The sequence below is a fragment of the Thalassophryne amazonica genome, chromosome 2 (genome assembly GCF_902500255.1).
Source record: "Thalassophryne amazonica chromosome 2, fThaAma1.1, whole genome shotgun sequence".
Classification (NCBI taxonomy): Eukaryota; Metazoa; Chordata; class Actinopteri; order Batrachoidiformes; family Batrachoididae; genus Thalassophryne; species Thalassophryne amazonica.
Genome location: NC_047104.1, coordinates 31,707,384 through 31,727,115, shown reverse-complemented (window position 1 = coordinate 31,727,115; position 19,732 = coordinate 31,707,384). Strand labels below are relative to the sequence as shown.

At 38.8% G+C, this 19,732-nt stretch overlaps 1 protein-coding gene and 1 long non-coding RNA gene across 2 annotated transcripts in view; one reads left to right on the top strand and one right to left on the bottom strand.

Annotated features, from left to right (window-relative positions):
- The window catches only part of hsd17b12b (hydroxysteroid (17-beta) dehydrogenase 12b), a 132,667-nt gene that overhangs the window by 88,792 nt on the left and 24,143 nt on the right, over positions 1–19,732 (top strand). The window lies entirely within an intron of this gene.
- LOC117523250 lies at positions 1,196–18,963 on the bottom strand. The gene is made up of 3 exons (XR_004564454.1): positions 18,952–18,963; positions 11,031–11,033; positions 1,196–1,308 (listed from the first exon to the last, which is right to left on the bottom strand). It is a non-coding gene; the product is annotated as an uncharacterized LOC117523250 (long non-coding RNA).

Below are 19,732 nucleotides of genomic sequence, written 5' to 3'. Positions count from 1 at the left end.
TCCGGCTGAAACCAATTTTTGGTACAGTTGGGTAGATTTGTGGATTTAGTAAATAAGGCACAAATACTTTTTCACTCGAACAACTGGGACAGGAGAACATTCATTACACATTGTAATGAATAAATTATTATATAATTATATATATTATATATATATATATTATTATAATTATAATTATTATTAAATTATTATTATTATTTGTTTACTAATGTTGCATTTATTTAATACATTTTGTTGTGGAATATACACATAGCAAAATTAGATAGCACTGTGGGGTGTTGGAACACATATTGTGTGTACAAAAATGTTACAAGTCATTTTGTAAACATGCTTCCATGTGCGTACACTCCTGCACAGAGCAAAAGCCCACAAGGTACGGCCAGCCGCTGATGCCAAATCCAGCTCAGTACATAATATGCAGATTTTCACTGTGAAATTGCATGAATGAATTCCAGATAACATTTAGGAGGCAGCTGATCCTCAGGGGATGTGTAGTCATGATTTGGAACAAGTTGTGCTGCTGTGGTGTTGAGAAACAGAAGATAAGAGATCATCAGGGTGCAGAGAAGCTTAAACTTCTCTGTGAACCTGGAAAGATAAGCTGAACTGCACACTTAAGACACACATCTTGCAGTAAACTTTTTCTACAGTGGGACAATCAGGAAAAAATGTAAATGCCTAAATGTATATGCCATGGCTTTTTTTTTTTTTTGTCTTTTTATATAAATGTCTTGTTGACTGAAATTATCCAGTGTTGTAATAACAGGAAGTTGTACCAGTGAGTGCCTAATGTTACTTTTACAAAATCCAGTAATACAGAAGAATACTTAGTGAAACTCACTCACTCATCTTCAACTGCTTGTCCAGGACCAAGATGAAACAGTCCTCTGTGATTCCGGAAGTGATTAGAGGCGTTTTCAACAACCAACTCTGAGAGAAAATGAGACACCACTATGAAATCATTATTTTATATACACAGTGTCCAGCGGAACAAAGCTGGTGGGATCGTCACAACGTACATGCAAGTGCGCAGATCAAAGTCGTGGTGTCTAATGTCAGGGCACCTTTAGTCTTGATCCAGGACAATCTCAAACCCAGACACTCTGATTCCTCACTTAGCTTCGTAAATGCAGTCATCAGATTATCCATTGATTTCTTAAAGATCACAGCATCATCTACAAAGTCGAGGTCAATCATTAAGAAATGCAAACAGTATGGTGCTTTGTGGTTTATTTGTGTCAAGTAGGCAGCTCTCAATTATTGAGTGACCATGCTGTATGGATACAAGTGAGGGAAGCCACCAAGATACTCAGACCACCCTGAAAGAATTATAGGCTTCTTTGGATGTAGTCCAACATTTACCTGTTGCATCCCCCTTTACACTTTAATGTTGGTGTGCAGGAGAGGATTGGAAAACAGGAAAACTGATCAAATCTAGGCTCATGTTTCCACATGTGCCTTCTGTAAAACTGCAGCTGAAATTTTACATGTTGTAAAGAAAGTCCTGCACTATACCACTTCATCATGAAGCTGTTTGATGCACAGTTTCCACAACCACAGAAGCCTAAAACTTTCAGAATTGTCTAGGTCCAACCTGGAGGACAAGCTTGGACAGGCGGCCAGTGTACCACAGAGCAAAATTAATATTAATTTAAATGAATTCTCATTCATCAAGAGTACTTGAGCACTTTGTGGGTCATGATAAATGATGTCCTCAGTATCGTTTACTGTCTGTGATCTCATTTCTTCATTGTCATTCAGTTTGAGCTTTAAAAGAAAAAAGAAAAACAAACAAACCCAGACTGTAATTTAGGCCATAACTGATTGAGAGCACAGCCTCCAGCAGGTTGATCCTAAATGACTGGATTACCAAACAGCTTGTTTCAGACTGCTCACCTCTGCCTTGGCTTTATTTTGTCACAGAGACGCTCTGACATGAATAAGAATTATGAAGTTGTGGGTGGGTGAGGTCTTCTGCAGGATGGTCTAAATCAGTGGTGTCCAAACTATTCCAGGAAGGGCTGAGAGGGTGCAGGTTTTCTTTGCAGCCACTGACTCCAGCAGGTGATTTCATTGATTAACATCACTTTGAGCAGGTGGGATGAGTTCATCAACGCTCTCCTCCCGTCTGCATTTTAACACGGACTGTAATTAGTCAGACACGAGCATCTCAAATGAGAACGAAGCATGAATCTAACTCAGAGTTTTTATTAATTTTTTTTCTGTTTTTAAAGGCTGTGTTGACACTGAGACTGCAGTGTGCTTCCTGAATACCAATGATCATATTTGACACATAAATAACTCCATCCATGACAGCATACAGGTGGTCAATAAAATAAGGCATAAATGGGTTCTGCTGGATACTGTGCAGTCAACGGTTTTTGGACAGATTATTTAAAAGTAGCACACACACACACTTTAGTTACTTTTATTGTACTCGACCTCAAGCTGCAGGTGAGCATCATCTGCTTCCACTTTATAGTAGCTGAAATCTGCAACTTTCTACAAGTTCTCAAAGACAAAACGCTGACTATCTTCTTTGTTGTTTTCCACTCGTGCACACTGCTTGGGATGAAAACGTCAGTGTGATTGGATGTGAAATATTTGTGAGAAAACTGTACTGCATTGTTGCACATGCAGGTGCTAGCAGACAAACCTCAGTGTTTCTCAGTAGCAGAAGCAAATGCAGATATTAAATCTTTTATTATATTAATCTTGGTTTTGGGAGCGGAGAAAAAACTCAAAGCGTAGTTTTCAGCAGTGGTGGGCACAGTTCCGATAATAGGTAATTATCAAAGATAATGTTTTCATTATCGGATTATCTTTTTAGATAACTTTAAAAACCATTATTGGACTAATTATCTTCTGATACATTTTTGTCCGATAACTTTTAGACCGATAACATAGTAAACAAAGATGAACAGTGACAAACTCTTTTAAAATTTAAAATCAGTTGAGCACCTACCTGTTAAAAGTTTCCTAACAGATGCATAGTTCTACCCTCTGCATACAGAAGAGAGCTGCTTCCATTAGAAACCACGCTATCCTCTGCAGGAAACAGAGAACTGGTCTTACAAAAAAAAAAAAAAAAACATTTCCTTTAACACCATACTGATATGCTGGCAATATCTTCCAAGTCATCCAGAGGCATACATTTTTAACTTATGGTTCAAATTTTAACCAAACTAATTTTGGACAAGTTATTTAAAATTACTGTCATGTCTGACATTTTATAAAGTGAAAATATCAGATATATGTTTTAGTTTTAAAGTAATGTGCTAATTTTAAGGTTTTAGTGAGCACGTGCTGTGCCCAGTAGTGCATTATAGGTAGGATAGTCTAATCTCAGTATGTTCACGACAGGACAGATGCATTTCAGACACTCTGTTCAGGCTCTACGGACATCAGCATTAAACTCTAGTGCCTAAAGCTCTCATGAATATATTCTCTGGGTTTATAGACGTTATTGTATTTGCGTTTGTTAAATTCCACGCATCTTAAATGTAGCAGACACGGATTATCTGGGATTTTGTTTTGGCAAGTTTTTCAGGCCTCTACTGCCATCTACTGGCCAGTGGTGTTCATGGCAGTATTCACCCTAAGTACTAAGCATCTGTGCACCAGTAGATGGCAGTGTTCTACTTCTTTTGACCCCGGTTATATCAGATGGTTGTCAAATCAACTTTTTGGCTTTGCAAATGGCTTTTTTTTTTATTTTTTTTTACAAATTAAGTTTAAAAACAAAACAGCAACAAAAAATAACATTACAAGACAGCTCTGCGGTGTTTGCACAGGCACAGTGCAAGCAGTTGGACGCTTGTAGCCCCTCAGCAGCAGGATAACCTCACGACGGCCGACCAGAATAATATCAGACAGGTTTGATTTTCATTCGATCATACGATCGGCGATCAGGCGGTGGTCGTGAGATGTTAAACGCAGCTTGTTGCTCCATGTACACTACACGATGCAGGACACGCGATTAACCTGAAATTCGGTCCAAAAAATTCTCGCACGAATGGAAAATCATCTAAAAAAGGGCCAAAACTCGTACAGTGTAAAGCCAACATTTATGTGTCAAGACAAAATTGAGTGCAAGTTTTACAACATCATCAAACGTGCGCACGGCACAATATAATAAAATGAGCACACATTCTCTCCACATGCAAAACATTTTGCGATGACACTTCCAGGGCTCCATAAAAATGCCTGTTTTTACAAATAAAAAATGGAATATTTTACAAAAGCATATTTATCTGTAAACACCAACACACGACACACGTCACATTAATGTGTTGGTTTACATAATGAATGACTGAACCAATCAGTGTTTAGTAGAGGCACTTTTACCCAGAATCCTTTGCAATCTGTCTGTTTGTTACAAAACCTCAGAATTAGTGCATTATTCAACATTAAAAAATATATGTTATATTTTAACTTTGTACAAATGACAGAATTGTCATTAATGGAGTTATTCTATCGGTATTAATGTTATTTATAAATCAAAACCATACGTCAGCATAACTTTATTTTCCAAGACCTCCATGTTGTGATTGATAGAGAGCTGGGCTTTATGGCTGCTCTCAGGGTGCCTCTGTGCTGGAAGCTGTGTAGTAAACAAGAGCTGCCAGCAGGGGCAGGATGTTCAAAGACAAAAGTGTGGCCTCATTGTTTGGGTCTGTTGTCACTTTTAATATTACTAGAAGCTATTGTGGTGTTAAAACTCAAATTCAGTTTATTAGTGGTTGCAAATGTACCAGAGACAGTATTGGAATTCATCAGTTATCTGTAACTTCCGATACATTTTTGGGTGGTTTATTGTTTTATCTTTATCAAAGATAACTTTTCAGTTATCTGATTATCTGTTATCAAAGTTAATTTTTTGGTTATCTCTGCCCACCACTGGTTTTCAGCTTGCAGGTGTTGGAGCGAGAGCGGGGAAACAATTCTCTGTGGTAATGTTAGGCTGCACATTATTTAAAACAGCCTTTCTCAGAATGGTCCGTGAGCGACCCCTTGTGGTCTGTGAATATATTGGTAAAATATCATATTTGAAACGTAAACGTCTTTCTCAAACTGTTTAAAAATGACTCCAAAGTTTAATAGGTAGCGGCACATGTATTATTTTCATTATTAACTCGTATGTAAATCCAAAAATTTTTATTTGAATTGCCTCTTTTGTGATGCTGATAATATACTGGAGTGTTAAGTGGTAAGCGGAGTGTTTTTGAATATTTGGGGAGTTAGGTGGCCTGCAAGATTATTATTATTTTTATTAGTTAAGTGGTCCTTTGTTCAAAAAAAAAAAATCTTTGAGAAACAGTGGTTTCAAGAAGAAGAAAAAAATTAATCCAACAAAGTTGAAGCTTTTTATTACCAGTGTTGCCGAAGGCAGGGGCGACCGATTTTTAGGGGGGCGTTCGGTCGGCAACACCGGACTGTTGGGAGGTTGCGCAAACTTCTTTTTTTTTTTGTTTTCTCTGAGCTGATGTTTGAGGATGTTCTGATCAGCTCTTTCCATGTTGTTTATCTCATTTGCACAGGGCTGATTTTTGTTGACAGCGGTCTAAACCACGGCTCCTCCACCGACTAAAATGGATTTGTTTACATGGACCTTCATGCTGTAGAGACATAGTACAACACAGACATGAGCAGATATAGGTACTAAATTCCCTTGTTGAGCTTCAGTGGCACTGCAGTAAGCTCCACGGCAGCTCCAGTATTCAAAACAAAGAAATGGGTGCACAAAGCTGTTTCCCATTCCTTCTAAAATGCCAGTATTAGCCAAAAAAAAGACTTTCAGTTCTGCATCACTAAAACTCAACTTCAAAGTTCTTTTGCACGAGTCCAACAGATGTACATGTTTTTTCACCACCATTAATGTGTTGTTGCGACAGGCATGAGCAATGGGCTTGTAACCAGAAGATCTATGGTTCGACTTCCCAACAAACAGGAAACATACCATAGACTCTGTGTGTGTGTGTGTGTGTGTGTGTGTGTGTGTGTGTGTGTGTGTGTGTGTGTGTGTGTGTGTGTGTGTGTGTGTGTGTGTGTGTGTGTGTGTGTGTGTGTGTGTGTGTGTGTGTGTGTGTGTGTGTGTGTGTGTGTGTGTGTGTGTGTATATATATATATATATAAATGAATGAATGAGTTTTATTCAGCATGCACATGAACAAAATACTACTAACATAACATTCTTACTAACATAACAAATCAACAACAACAAAAAAAGATTTCCCAATTGGGTGCGGCTGAAAGGGCATGGGCTGAGGCAAAAGCTTATAAATGCCCACCCCGTACACCAGTTACTATACACATTTAAATACACTCAAAACAAGGTAACAATAAAAAAAATATAACTGAACAGAATCAATAATATGATGTGCAAATAAACAAAAAAAGAACCACAAAAACAATTAGCCTAATATAACATACTATAGTAAGAAATTGCATTGTTTTTATAGAGCCTTTTAACGCCTACCAATGTACCACATGATTTAATGCTATCAGAACAATTATTCCAAATTCTAACACCTCTTACCTTCTTTCAAATGTCAATATTCCTCGCAATTGATAACTGGACTCCAACATTTTAAACAACTCCTGTACGTGTCGAGGCCAAAGATTATTTTTAACTTTGTACATGATCTGTATCATACAATAATCCACCAAATCTTGAAATTTCAAAATACCCAGACAACCAAACTATTGTTGTGTTGGTTTGTAACATGGTTTTTTACTTATAACTCTTATAGCTTTCTTTTGTAACAGAAAAACTGAATTTGGTTTTGTTTAATACGTGTATCCCCAAACCTCAATACAATAGGTCATATATGGGACAAGTAATGAATGATACAACAAGACCAACGAATGTCGGGGGAGAAAATAATGTGCTTTGTACAAAATTGAAATAACTTTTGAAATTTTAGAATAGACATAATTTATGTGAGTTTTCCAACTTAATTTATCATCAGTAAAAATGCCAAGAAATTTAGTTTCAGATACAATTTCAATTTCAACATTGTTCAATGATAAGTTTCTATTTAAATTCCTGGGCTTATTTCCAAATATAATACACTTAGTCTTACCAAAATGAAGTGACAATTTATTAGAATCAAACCAATATTTAAAATTTAATAATTCCTTCTCCATCCTTTCCAAAAGTTGTCCCAAATTGTCCCCACTACCGAACACAGTGTCATCAGCAAACAAAATACAACGTACAGACTTTGACACCAAACTTATATCATTAACATACAACAAAAACGGGTCTTGCCCGTGGTAGTGTTTATAAAATAGGTAGTTTACATTTTTGCGGTAAGGCTGGCAATAATTTAAGTAAAGCTTGTATAATGAGTTGGTATGGCGTGTGAGTCCCAAATGTTTTTAGAACCTTAGACCTTAGACCTCAACAGTGCTTGGAACAGGGGTGCCCAAGTTTGGTCCTCGAGATCTACCTTCCTGAGATCTACCTTACGAACTTGGGCACCCCTGGCTTAGAAGAACTCAACCTTTTTGTTTCCTGTTACTTAGGTCATTTTTTAATGTTAATTTACTATCTTAATGTATTTAGAAATTGTTTAGGTTCTTGTTATCATATACACACTATTTTATTTCTACTTCTATTTGTCACTTGATTTTTAAATGTACCACAATGGAAATAAGTGTTTACACTTTCTTGTGTCATCTGTGTATTTTTAATGTATTAACAATTATATACTTACACTGAACTTAAAATCACTCACCACACTTAAGCTTTGAATATAAAGATGATTTACCGCCCTCTGCTGGAATGGCTAGTCCAGAAAGTCGTGTGCAGCACGCATGCACAGCTGCTGTAAGCAGGTGGTTTTAATTTGACAAACACGCAGTGGCTGAAGACATTAAAGCCACTAAACATTTCACTTATGGTACCAAAATGAAACTTAAGTCACTCATGGTAATAGCAACACGAGACTTATCTAAACCAATTGAGTTACAAAAATACAATAAATAACACTAACAACACTCTTAAACTAACATAAACCACAATAATAAAATTAACACCTCAAAACCCCGAACTCCCATGGTGCATTGCAGCACAACATTGATTATTTGTTGATTAAAACTGTGAAATATTTTCTCCAAATATTTTCCATTTTCGCAGCATTCATCCTTGACCCAAAATACATAAACATGGCAAACGGCAAATGTCAGCTCTCACCGGTTTTTGCGTGATCAAAGCCATATACACACGCACCCAGAGGCAACTTGGCTATTATATATATATATATATATATATATATATATATTTGGGATGCTCTGGACTGGCGTTTTAGATCTTTGAGTTCATCTCATACAAAATGGGAGCAAAACCAAAAGTGTTGCGTTTATATTTTTGTTGAGTGTATATATATATATTTTGGTTTTGCTCCCATTTTGTATGAGATGAACTCAAAGATCTAAAACTTTTTCCACATACACAATATCACCATTTCCCTCAAATATTGTTCACAAACCAGTCTAAATCTGTGATAGTGAGCACTTCTCCTTTGCTGAGATAATCCATCCCACCTCACAGGTGTGCCATACCAAGATGCTGATTAGACACCATGATTAGTGCACAGGTGTGCCTTAGACTGCCCACAATAAAAGGCCACTCTGAAAGGTGCAGTTTTGTTTTATTGGGGGAGGATGCCAGTCAGTATCTGGTGTGACCACCATTTGCCTCATGCAGTGCAACACATCTCCTTCACATAGAGTTGATCAGGTTGTCAACTGTGGCCTGTGGAATGTTAGTCCACTCCTCTTCAATGGCTGTGCGAAGTTGCTGGATATTGGCAGGAACTGGTACATGCTGTCGTATACGCCAGTCCAGAGCATCCCAAATATGCTCAATGGGTGACATGTCCGGTGAGTATGCCGGCCATGCAAGAACTGGGACATTTTCAGCTTCCAAGAATTGTGTACAGATCCTTGCAACATGGGGCCGTGTATTATCCTGCTGCAACATGAGGTGATGTTCTTGGATGTATGGCACAACAATGGGCCTCAGGATCTCGTCACGGTATCTCTGTGCATTCAAAATGCCATCAATAAAATGCACCTGTGTTCTTCGTCCGTAACAGACGCATGCCCATACCATAACCCCACCGCCACCATGGGCCACTCGATCCACAACATTGACATCAGAAAACCGCTCACCCACACGACGCCACACACGCTGTCTGCCATCTGCCCTGGACAGTGTGAACCGGGATTCATCCGTGAAGAGAACACCTCCCCAACGTGCCAAATGCCAGCGAATGTGAGCATTTGCCCACTCAAGTCGGTTACGACGAACTGGAGTAAGGTCGAGACCCCGATGAGGACGACAAGCATGCAGATGAGCTTCCCTGAGACGGTTTCTGACAGTTTGTGCAGAAATTCTTTGGTTATGCAAACCGATTGTTTCAGCAGCTGTCCGAGTGGCTGGTCTCAGACAATGTTGGAGGTGAACATGCTGGATGTGGAGGTCCTGGGCTGGTGTGGTTACACGTGGTCTGCAGTTGTGAGGCTGGTTGGATGTACTGCCAAATTCTTTGAAACGCCTTTGGAGACGGCTTATGGTAGAGAAATGAACATTCAATACACGAGCTACAGCTCTGGTTGAAATTCCTGCTGTCAGCATGCCAACTGCATGCTCCCTCAAATCTTGCGACATCTGTGGCATTGTGCTGTGTAATAAAACTGCACCTTTCAGAGTGGCCTTTTATTGTGGGCAGTCTAAGGCACACCTGTGCACTAATCATGGTGTCTAATCAGCATCTTGGTATGGCACACCTGTGAGGTGGGATGGATTATCTCAGCAAAGGAGAAGTGCTCACTATCACAGATTTAGACTGGTTTGTGAACAGTATTTGAGGGAAATGGTGATATTGTGTATGTGGAAAAAGTTTTAGATCTTTGAGTTCATCTCATACAAAATGGAAGCAAAACCAAAAGTGTTGCATTTATATTTTTGTTGAGTGTGTATATATATATATATATATATATATATATGTGTGTGTGTGTGTGTGTGTACAGTAAAACTTGCATATGATGGATTGAGGTGGACCAGCGAATGTTGTCCATTATGATTGAAATTTGTTTTATATATATAATATGGACAAAATCTGCTATATGTATAAACTAGACTAAATCTGTGTTTTCTAAGTCTGCTGCAGAGTGGTACCTTAAAATCCTAAAGCCTGATTTATGCTTCTGTAACTCTGTGGCCATGCCATGACGTTGACATGCATGTGACCCTTTTAAAGTTCTCCGTCAGGACTTGATGCAATTTACAAAGGAACAGTGGCCTTTTCTGGATTAAATGGAAGCAGCCATGGAGAGGGCTCTGATCTAAAGCGGTTTGGTTAGTCACACCTAGGGATATGTGTGTGAAACTTAACATCATATTACAGTGCAGGAAGCAAGCAACATTTTGTTAATAATCACCGAACTTGAATAAAAATCTGCCTCGTTTAGGCGCTGGGTCTGAGCAGAGTTTGGGAAAAAAATGAACGCTTTTAATCACTGAAATTTGGTACCCACTTTCCTTGAATGGGCGAGTGTCATTGCTGAACCTAATTTCGTTCCTCTGTCACTGGGCACATCCAGACTACTCTGTCTGGTACATGCAAGGAGTATTTAATGAAAATGCATTGTGATCGGACAGGATTGTTTGTCCGATGTGAGCAAAAATTTGTAATACAAAATCTGTAATACATGGTGTTTAAAAAACCGTACAAAAGCATTGCTTAAGCACTGCAAGGCTTATGACGAATGTGGGTATGGAATCCATTAGCTTAGCGGGAAAATTAGTGCAGAAAATCCACTATGGTGATAGTGCAGTTGATGTGGTATGGAGGGAAATTTGTTCAGTTGAGACTCTGGTCTGCCTCCGCAGACATGTTCATAAAAATCATGGGATATGCTTTGCAAACATAATACCCATTACTACACTGGATGACGTTGAAATTGAGGATGGCCCACTGACTGTTCCATCCATATCAAATATTTTGTTTGCCACCTACAACCTGCGTGGAATGTCTCAAACCTAAACCCACTTCCAGTCATCTTATATATGCTACTCTGGAACCACCCTAAGTCCAAACAGTCCAACTATCAACCTCATTGAGGTCCTTAGTTTGGGTCTTATTAACATAAGATCGCTGTCCTCAAAATCACTGTTGATTAATGATGTAATTATGGATCGCCACTTATATATGATTGAGTAATGTGAAACCTGGCTTAAACCTACAGCTGTCCTCCCCTTAAATGAGGCCTGCCCACCCGCGGACACATTTAATCATGTCACTTGTGATGCTAAGCAAGGTGGCGGTTACTCTTATTTATAAATCTAGGTTTTGGTTTATTAGCTGTTGGGGGTCATAAATATAATTTGTTTAAACATCTGATTCTCTGCTCTGCCCATGATGCTATGTATTGCCAAGGACACAAGAATAAAAATCAGCCGTATTACTTTGTCACTGTATATAGGCCCCCTGGCCCAAACTGTGAATTCTTAGTTGATTTTGGTGAGTTCATCTCTAACTTGTCAACGACTGCAGATAACATTCTGATTATTGGTGACTTCAGCATTCACATAAATAAGCCTTCTGATCCCCTCTACAAATCATTTACCGAAATTATGGATGTATTAGGATTCCAGCAATACATTCAGAATTTGACGCACATTAGTGGAAATACCCTGGATTTAGTTCTTGCACATGGTATTGGTGTCACAAATACAGTGGCTTGCAAAGTATTCAGCCCCTTGGCATTTCACTCTTTTTAATTGGTGTAGTTTTACACACCTGAATCCAATGAAAGACTCGTTAGCAGGCTTTTAATGAGTCTTTCATTGGATTCAGGTGTTTTGGAACAGGGAGACAACTATGAGTGTCAGGAAGGTAGATCTCGAGGACCGAACATGGGCACCCCTGGTCATTAGGGTGTCCCAAAAAATGCCAACTTTAAAAAATTTGGAGTCTCACCCACCAAAAAGTTTCCTTTTGGTGAGTCATTCTCACATGTAAAATTGTTTGCCAATCAGAAATTATTTAGAGGTGGTTCAAGGTCACCAAACATTGAAAATCTACCTGCGACAATCGGCATTGGTGCACTATTTGAAATGTCATATCTCTGCCACTGTTAGAACTATTAGATCACTACTTTTCATTTGTGTACAATTTCCTTTGGTAATTTAGAAATTGATGGGTCGTGCCTGGTTTGCCAGTTTTTGCAGATCTGAAACCTGGAAGACTGGGAAGTGAAAGAAAACTATAGCACTGTATGGACACTCACCAGTTTTGGACTCTCTAAACACTAGAAACATTGATATATTCCATATGAAAGCATCACAGTAACATATTACATACCTTTAACCAGCAGATGATTTTCAGTACTCATATAAATATTTTCATTGCACTAATTACACAGAAATGATAAAAACGGCCCTAACAGTGTTTTTTTTTCAACATTTATGGCTAATCTGAAAGCACTTGCAGAATGCAGTTATCAACAAAGTACCAAAAAATATTAAACAAAGCCATAAAGGCAAAATAAAAATTAAGTAAACACAGTATTGTAAATATAACATGTAAATAAATTGTCTAACTGACCAATATCATAGGCTGACTGACTGTGAAGCCCAGCTTCTTCACAAATTGGGTTTGGAGCCAAGTTTGGACCTGTATAGTCACTGCAGTAAACATCTAGCACCCAATCTGCTGCTATAATTTCTAAATTACCAAAATAAACTGCACACATCTGAAAAGTAGTGATCTAATAGTTCTAAAAGTGGCAAAGACATGACATTCCAATTATTGCACCGATGTTGATTGTCGCGGTTAGATTTTCAATGTTTGGTGACCTTGAGCCACCTCTAAATAATTTCTGATTGGCAAACAATTTTACATGTGAGAATGACTCACCAAAAGGAAACTTTTTGGTGGGTGAGACTCGAAATTTTTTAAAGTTGGCATTTTTTGGGACACCCTACTGATCATTGTCTTGTTGAAAGATCAAGCCCTGGTGCAACTTCAACTTTGTCACTGATTCATGAACATTGTTCTCAAGAATCTGCTGATATTGACTGGAATCCATGTGACCCTCAACTTTAACAAGATTGCTAGTACCTGCACTGGCCACACAGCCACACAGCATGATGGAACCACCTCCAAATTTTACTGTACTGCATTACAGCATCATATAGCTTATCCTTGTGCAAAGTGCACTGTATAGTTAAACGATGCATAGGGATGCTGCAGTCTTCCATTTCCTGACTATGTTACTCACAGTGGAAACTGACAGCTGAAATCTCTGAGACAGCTTTTTGGATCCTTCTCCTAAACCATGATGTTGAACAATCTTTGCTTTCGGGTCATTTGAGAGTTGTTTAGAGGGTCCCATATTGACACTCATTAGAAGAGTTTGCACATGGCCACCTTAAATACCCTTTCTCATGATTAGATTCACTTGTGTAAGGAGGCCAAGGGTCAATGAGCTTACCAAACCAATTTTGTGTTCCAATAATTAGTGCTAAATGACATGGGTGCCCACCTTCATGCCCCTGTCTAATTTTGTTTAAATAATTATTGTACACTTTCCATAAATACTAGAAACTTCATTTCACTTCTCAAATATCAGTGTGTTCATCTGCTATATGATATTTTTAACTGAAATTTCTGATCCAGACAACAAATGATTTATAAAGGAAAATCATGAAAAGGGGTGCCCAAATGTTTGCATACAACTGTATACAGAACTTGATGGCTTCAGATGTCTTCAAACGTAGATAGAAAAACAAAATCACCCCAACCCACATAGAGTTGTCATAGAGGGAAAACTAACTACAGAGATCATTTTTCTTCCCAAGACTTTTTGACAGGTGTGAGTTATACTCAGGTGTGACTTGCACGGGGGACATACATTAAATTAAAAGATGAAATAATATCACATGAAATGTTCAACAGTTGGTTTGGGGATCTACAGTTTACACATCCTGAGCATAAGATTAAATATAAAGCAATGCTAAAATGCCCTCGACCATATGAGCATTGTCTTTATAATTTGCAGTTGTTTAATTGGTGTCTCAGTGCAAACTATACACACACACACACACATATATCATATACATTTATTATTTACATTAACCATTAAGATCCTATTGTCTTCTGTACAATTTGTGCATGTTCAATCAAGCCCCTCTATTCTGTCATTGATAATTTCACAAGGACCACAATGGAAATAATCATTTAAGTAGACCTGCATTGAAATAAATGTGGTCAGATCTCAGAAAGAAATAGCTGATATGTATTTATAAGACCCTTATGAATGCAGTAAAGTAAATCTGCAAGCCCAAATTTGTAATTCAGCAGAGAAATCTTCATTTAAAAATGAAAAATTTGCAGCTAAAATTTGGCCCTCCGCGAAAATTGGTTGTACATCCGGGATATTGCAGTGATGTGCGGCAGAAGACGGAGCGCGAGCGCCTTCAGTCCGATCCCGCATTGAAACTGATTTTATCTATTACTAATGTTACTGTTATACACATCCTGGTTTCAACATCTAAAAGTAAGCTGCAATGAATGCGAGATACAGCTCTGTATGCTCAGATGAGCGGCGACATCGACAGCGGGCGACGTTCTTCCCCGACGCCTTGCTCTCACTGCCTTCGATGCGCTTACCGAGTCTGTGGTACTGTCTACTGAATGGAAGTGCGGCCAACTTGGCAACAAGTCCAGAGACTACGCTCACTGTTTTGATGCGGAGCGGCCAGCTGCCCGCAAGGACAGACTTCTTGCGGAAAAATCCGCAGCGCCGCATGGTAATTGCATCCGCAGAGCTCCGTAGCCACTGAGACAGGTTTGTATCTTTTTAATGACTTAGATTCTTTGCGGGTCCCGCATCCGTACCCCACAACGGTAACACTGGAGGCTAAAGACAGTAGATTTTCAATGCAACACTACTCAATCAAATGGGCGTATGAAAAAGTCCCCAAAAATAATTTTCAAGCAAAAATAAAAGAAATGTATACTCACCAAATGTACCGCAAGACAATATGAAGTTTTAAAAAAGTCGATCCTTCCGTAGAAGACAATAAAAAGGTGCTTTTGTAAGAGATGCAAACTGACATAAATCCACAAATTACAGTTGGGGCGCGCAATGTATGCTGGGATAGGGTCTTCTCTTTGACATCTCGCCAATGTCCCGGATATGCTGACAGTTTTGTGGAGGGCTAAATTTTAGACCTCCGTGAAGTTGGCCCCCAACCAAACGCACATCGAAACAAAAACTATGTCAATCGTTTGTGCTGTTTTGTGCTGCAAAAAGTTTCATTTGTGCTGCTTTAGTTTTCAAGATATTGATTCTTTTATAGGTCAACCAGGGGTCACCCAGCCCCCCGTGACACTTAAAATGGCTCCAAAATGGACAAAAACAGTGTCAATCGTTTGTGCTGTTTTGTGCTGTAAAAGTTTCATTTGTGCTGTTACTGTTAATAAGATATTAGCTATTTTATTTTTGGCCGATGACGTCATTCATTCATACATTCATTCAAGCACCATAAATGCAAGAAAACCTTTTATTTTTATTCATCTGCAATGTCTTGCCTTAAATAATTTATGTTTAAGATTTCGAATGCCTCTGGTCTCTGAGATAATCAGTGTTGTCGAAATAATGTCTTTAGGTATTGTAATTATGTATATATGTGTCTGTAAATATTGTATATACTTCAATAAAAAAGAAAAACTACATAAAATATATGCATTCCATTTCTCTTGCTTTGTGCTGTGGCTATTCTGGTAATTCTAGCATATTTATTAAAAGTATCAATTAATTTAAAAAAGAGCCGTGGGACAACCCAATAAAGTGCAGTGTCACTACAGGTAAATATATCCATCCCCCTGTACAATCAGGACACTTATAAATTCCTGCTAGCTTGAATATTTGGCATGTTAATATCCTCATTGATTAAACATGGGGCTAACTACAAAAATCTGCATCCGGTGACGTCGTGTCAGCCTAAGGCAATATTTTTAATAAAAAATGGAAAATAAAAATGCAGCTGTGTACTGTTGTTCTTTTTAGTAGTAGTCCTTATCAGTCTGATAAAATTGAAGTTGAAGTGAAATTGAAGATGCAAATGTTATAAAGACATCACCAGATGGCTCCAAATACACATTGCGTCATTTCCCCGCTAAATTTAAAGATCAAGCAAATCGCGTTGCATATTTTCATGAATATTGTTGATTTCTTTGCATCAGACATTTCCATTTTTTATAATCAATGTTTCTAACTTCGGAACACAGTAAGTACGCCAATTTTATTAATTTACTACAATAGCATCCCAATACTATATTAATTTTCATTTCATTTATGTAGTCTTCATTGTTATATTTATTAGTAGGTTTGTTTGCTTGAAAACCACACTTGTACACGTGTTTCTGCAAGATTGGAAAGGTCCAAGGACTTTAAGGTCCAACAGTTTAAGATGAACAACAATATTTAAGACCAATGTTATTATTTTCCAGGGAATCTCCAACTATACGAGGTCTGTTAGAAAAGTATCCGTCCTTCTTATTTTTTTCAAAAACTATATGGATTTGAATCATGTGCGCTTGCATCAGACAAGCTTGAACCTTCGTGCGCATGCGTGAGTATTTTCACGCCTGTCGGTTGCGTCATTCACCTGTGGGCAGGCTTTGAGTGAGCACTTGTCCACCCCCCTCATCGGATTTTTATTGTTAGGGAAATGGCTGAGAGGCTGCCGCTTTGCTCCATGAAATTTTTTTCAGAAACTGTTAGAGACAGCCAGTTAGAAACCATTCGAAAGATTCAGATGGATTTCGGTGAAGATTCTGTCGGTATCACACGGATTAAGGACCATTAAAACTGGATTAAAAACGGCCCACGGCGGCGGAGGGCGCACCGCGCCCCGAGCGGCCAGCGACAGGCTGGAACGAGCAGATCACTTCCAAATTTAAGGCTCTGTTGATGTAGGACGTCGTGTGACTAACAGAGAAGTTTCAGAAGAGGTCGGGATCAGCACTTTATCGGCACATTCCACTGTTAAAGGAGATTTTGTAATGAAAGACATGCGGACGGATTCGCGCATCGGGAGGCAGCCGCTCATGGCGCAGGACAAACAATACCTCCGTGTTGGAAATCTCACAGGACAAGTTGGAACATGCCCAGCTGTTAAACAATTTCTCGGATACTCACTCGACTGAAAAGCCACCGAAAGCTGTCTGAATCTTACGAATGGTTTCCAACACGGAGGTGTTTTTTTGTTGAGCGTTTTTTTTGTTGAGCTCCGTGCCGACGCGCGAAATCCTCCGCACGTCTTTCATTACAAAATCTCCTGTAACAGTGGAATGTGCCGCAAAAGTGCTATGTCCAGCTCTCTTGACATTTCTGTGGTAGTCACACGATGTCCCGGATCAACACAGCGTTCAGTTTAGAAATGATCTGGTCGTTCCAGCCTGTCGATGGCCGCTCGGTGCGCCGCGCACCCTCCGCCGCTGTGGGCCGTTTTTAATCCAGTTTTAATGGTCCTTAATCCGTGTGATACCGACAGAATCTTCACCGAAATCCATCCAACGGCAGCAGCAGCAACAGCAGTGAAGATTCTCCTAGCCATCCGGAGTCAGGAGAAAGTGAGGATGATGACCTGGAAACAATTTACGAACGTTTTCAGGTATCTGTGGCCATCAATGAATGGGTGGGGTTCATGCCACAGGAGGTAAAATATGCAGATCAAAGGAGTTACCAGATTTTGAAGCCAGGGACTTGAACACACATCATTTATAGACATATTTGGAAATCAATCAAAAGTACCTGTAGTTTTGCATTCAAAAGAGCAAAAGTATATCTCACAAACACAACAAAGTACATAGATATAAATCGCTACTGCAAGGACTGCCAGGGCCAGCTTCACATGCAGTGCAAGACAATGCCTGAACTTCAGAGTCTTATGATTTTTGACTGCAGCCTGAAAAACATTGATACCTCCCTCCACTCTGGCTCTTCAAAGCGCTTCTTGTCTGGGCAGTTGAGGAGAGACGTAGCCAAAGACCTTTGTGAGGGTAAATTGGAGCCTCACGTGTGGCGGGCTGTGCAGGCTGCAGAAATTATGGAGTTTGGGGATCCAAAATCAAGCCATCTTCCCTACTTAGCCACACTGCAAAAGGCTAAGGATGAGAGAAATAAAAAAGAGTTGCCACATAATAATGTTCTCACATCCCTTCAAATTTTGAAATACAGTCCCCCCCCCACAGTGGAAGCATAAAAGATATTGGACTTGACAAATTCTTCTGCCACTACTGGAGCCAAACACAATTGCATACGTACAAAACCATTTCCAAAAGATCTTGTGCATATTTGTGCATTGATGCAACAGGCTCGGTTGCAAAAAAATTCCAAGACCACATGGTAAATCTGGTCATATTTTCCTTTATCAAGGCGTGATGGCAGATCCCAATCCTGGCGGCATTCCGGTGGTTCAGATATTGTCCGAACGACATGACATAAATGCCATTTCACACTGGTTGACGGAGTGGATAAGGGCTGGTGCACCATTGCCAAAAGAGGTGATTAGTGATTTTTCACAAGCCATTCTTGGGGCATCAGTAAGGGCTTTTACACCTCATAGTAGTCTGAAAGCATATATTAATCAATGCTTCAGAGTACTCACTGGAGACAAATCAGCAAAACTGCCACCTTGTTTTGTCAGAGTTGATGTCGCCCATTGTGTAAAAATGATTTGCCGGTGGGACTGCCTAAAAAAAAAGTCACAGCGCATTAGATTTTTTTGGAAGGTCTTTAGCCCAGGTAATTAAAATCATACAAGAAATGTTACATGAATGTATATAAAATTGTATGTTTTAAATTTCAAATGGATTGATTGCATATATAGATGTACACAGATGAATAGAAAACACATTTGTCCACAACTGCAAAAGGTGACGCGGTTAAAAAAAAGCCCGCGAAACTTGATTAATTACGTTCACGTGGCATTTGATCTGTGGAGCGAAGAACCTGTAAAATTAAAACTGCAATTTTTATCAACGAGCTTCAATAATATCGAAAACCTAAGTATTTGGCGCCATCTGGTGATGTCTTTATAACATTTGCATCTTCAATTTCACTTCAACTTCAATTTTCTCAGACTGATAAGGACTACTTCTAAAAAGAACAACAGTACACGGTTGCATTTTTAGTTTCCATATTTTATTAAAAATATTGCCTTAGGCTGACACGATGTCACCGGATGCAGATTTTTTTAGTTAGCTCCATGTTTAATCAATGAGGATTTTAACATGCCAAATATTCAAGCTAGCAGAATTTATAAGTGTCCTGATTGTACAGGGGGATGGATATATTTACCTGTAGTGATACTGCACTTTATTGGGTTGTCCCATGGCTCTTTTTTTTAATTAATTAATACTTTTAATAAATATGCTACAATTACCAGAATAGTCACAGCACAAAGCAAGAGAAATGGAATGCATATATTTTATGTAGTTTTTCTTTTTTTCATTGAAGTATATACAATATTTACAGACACATATATACAAGGTCTATTAGAAAAGTATCCGACCTTATTATTTTTTTCAAAAACCATATGTATTTGAATCACGTGTGATTGTGTCAGCCAAGCTTGAACCTTCGTGCGCATGCGTGAGTTTTTTCACGCCTGTCAGTTGCGTCATTCGCCTGTGAGCAGGCTTTG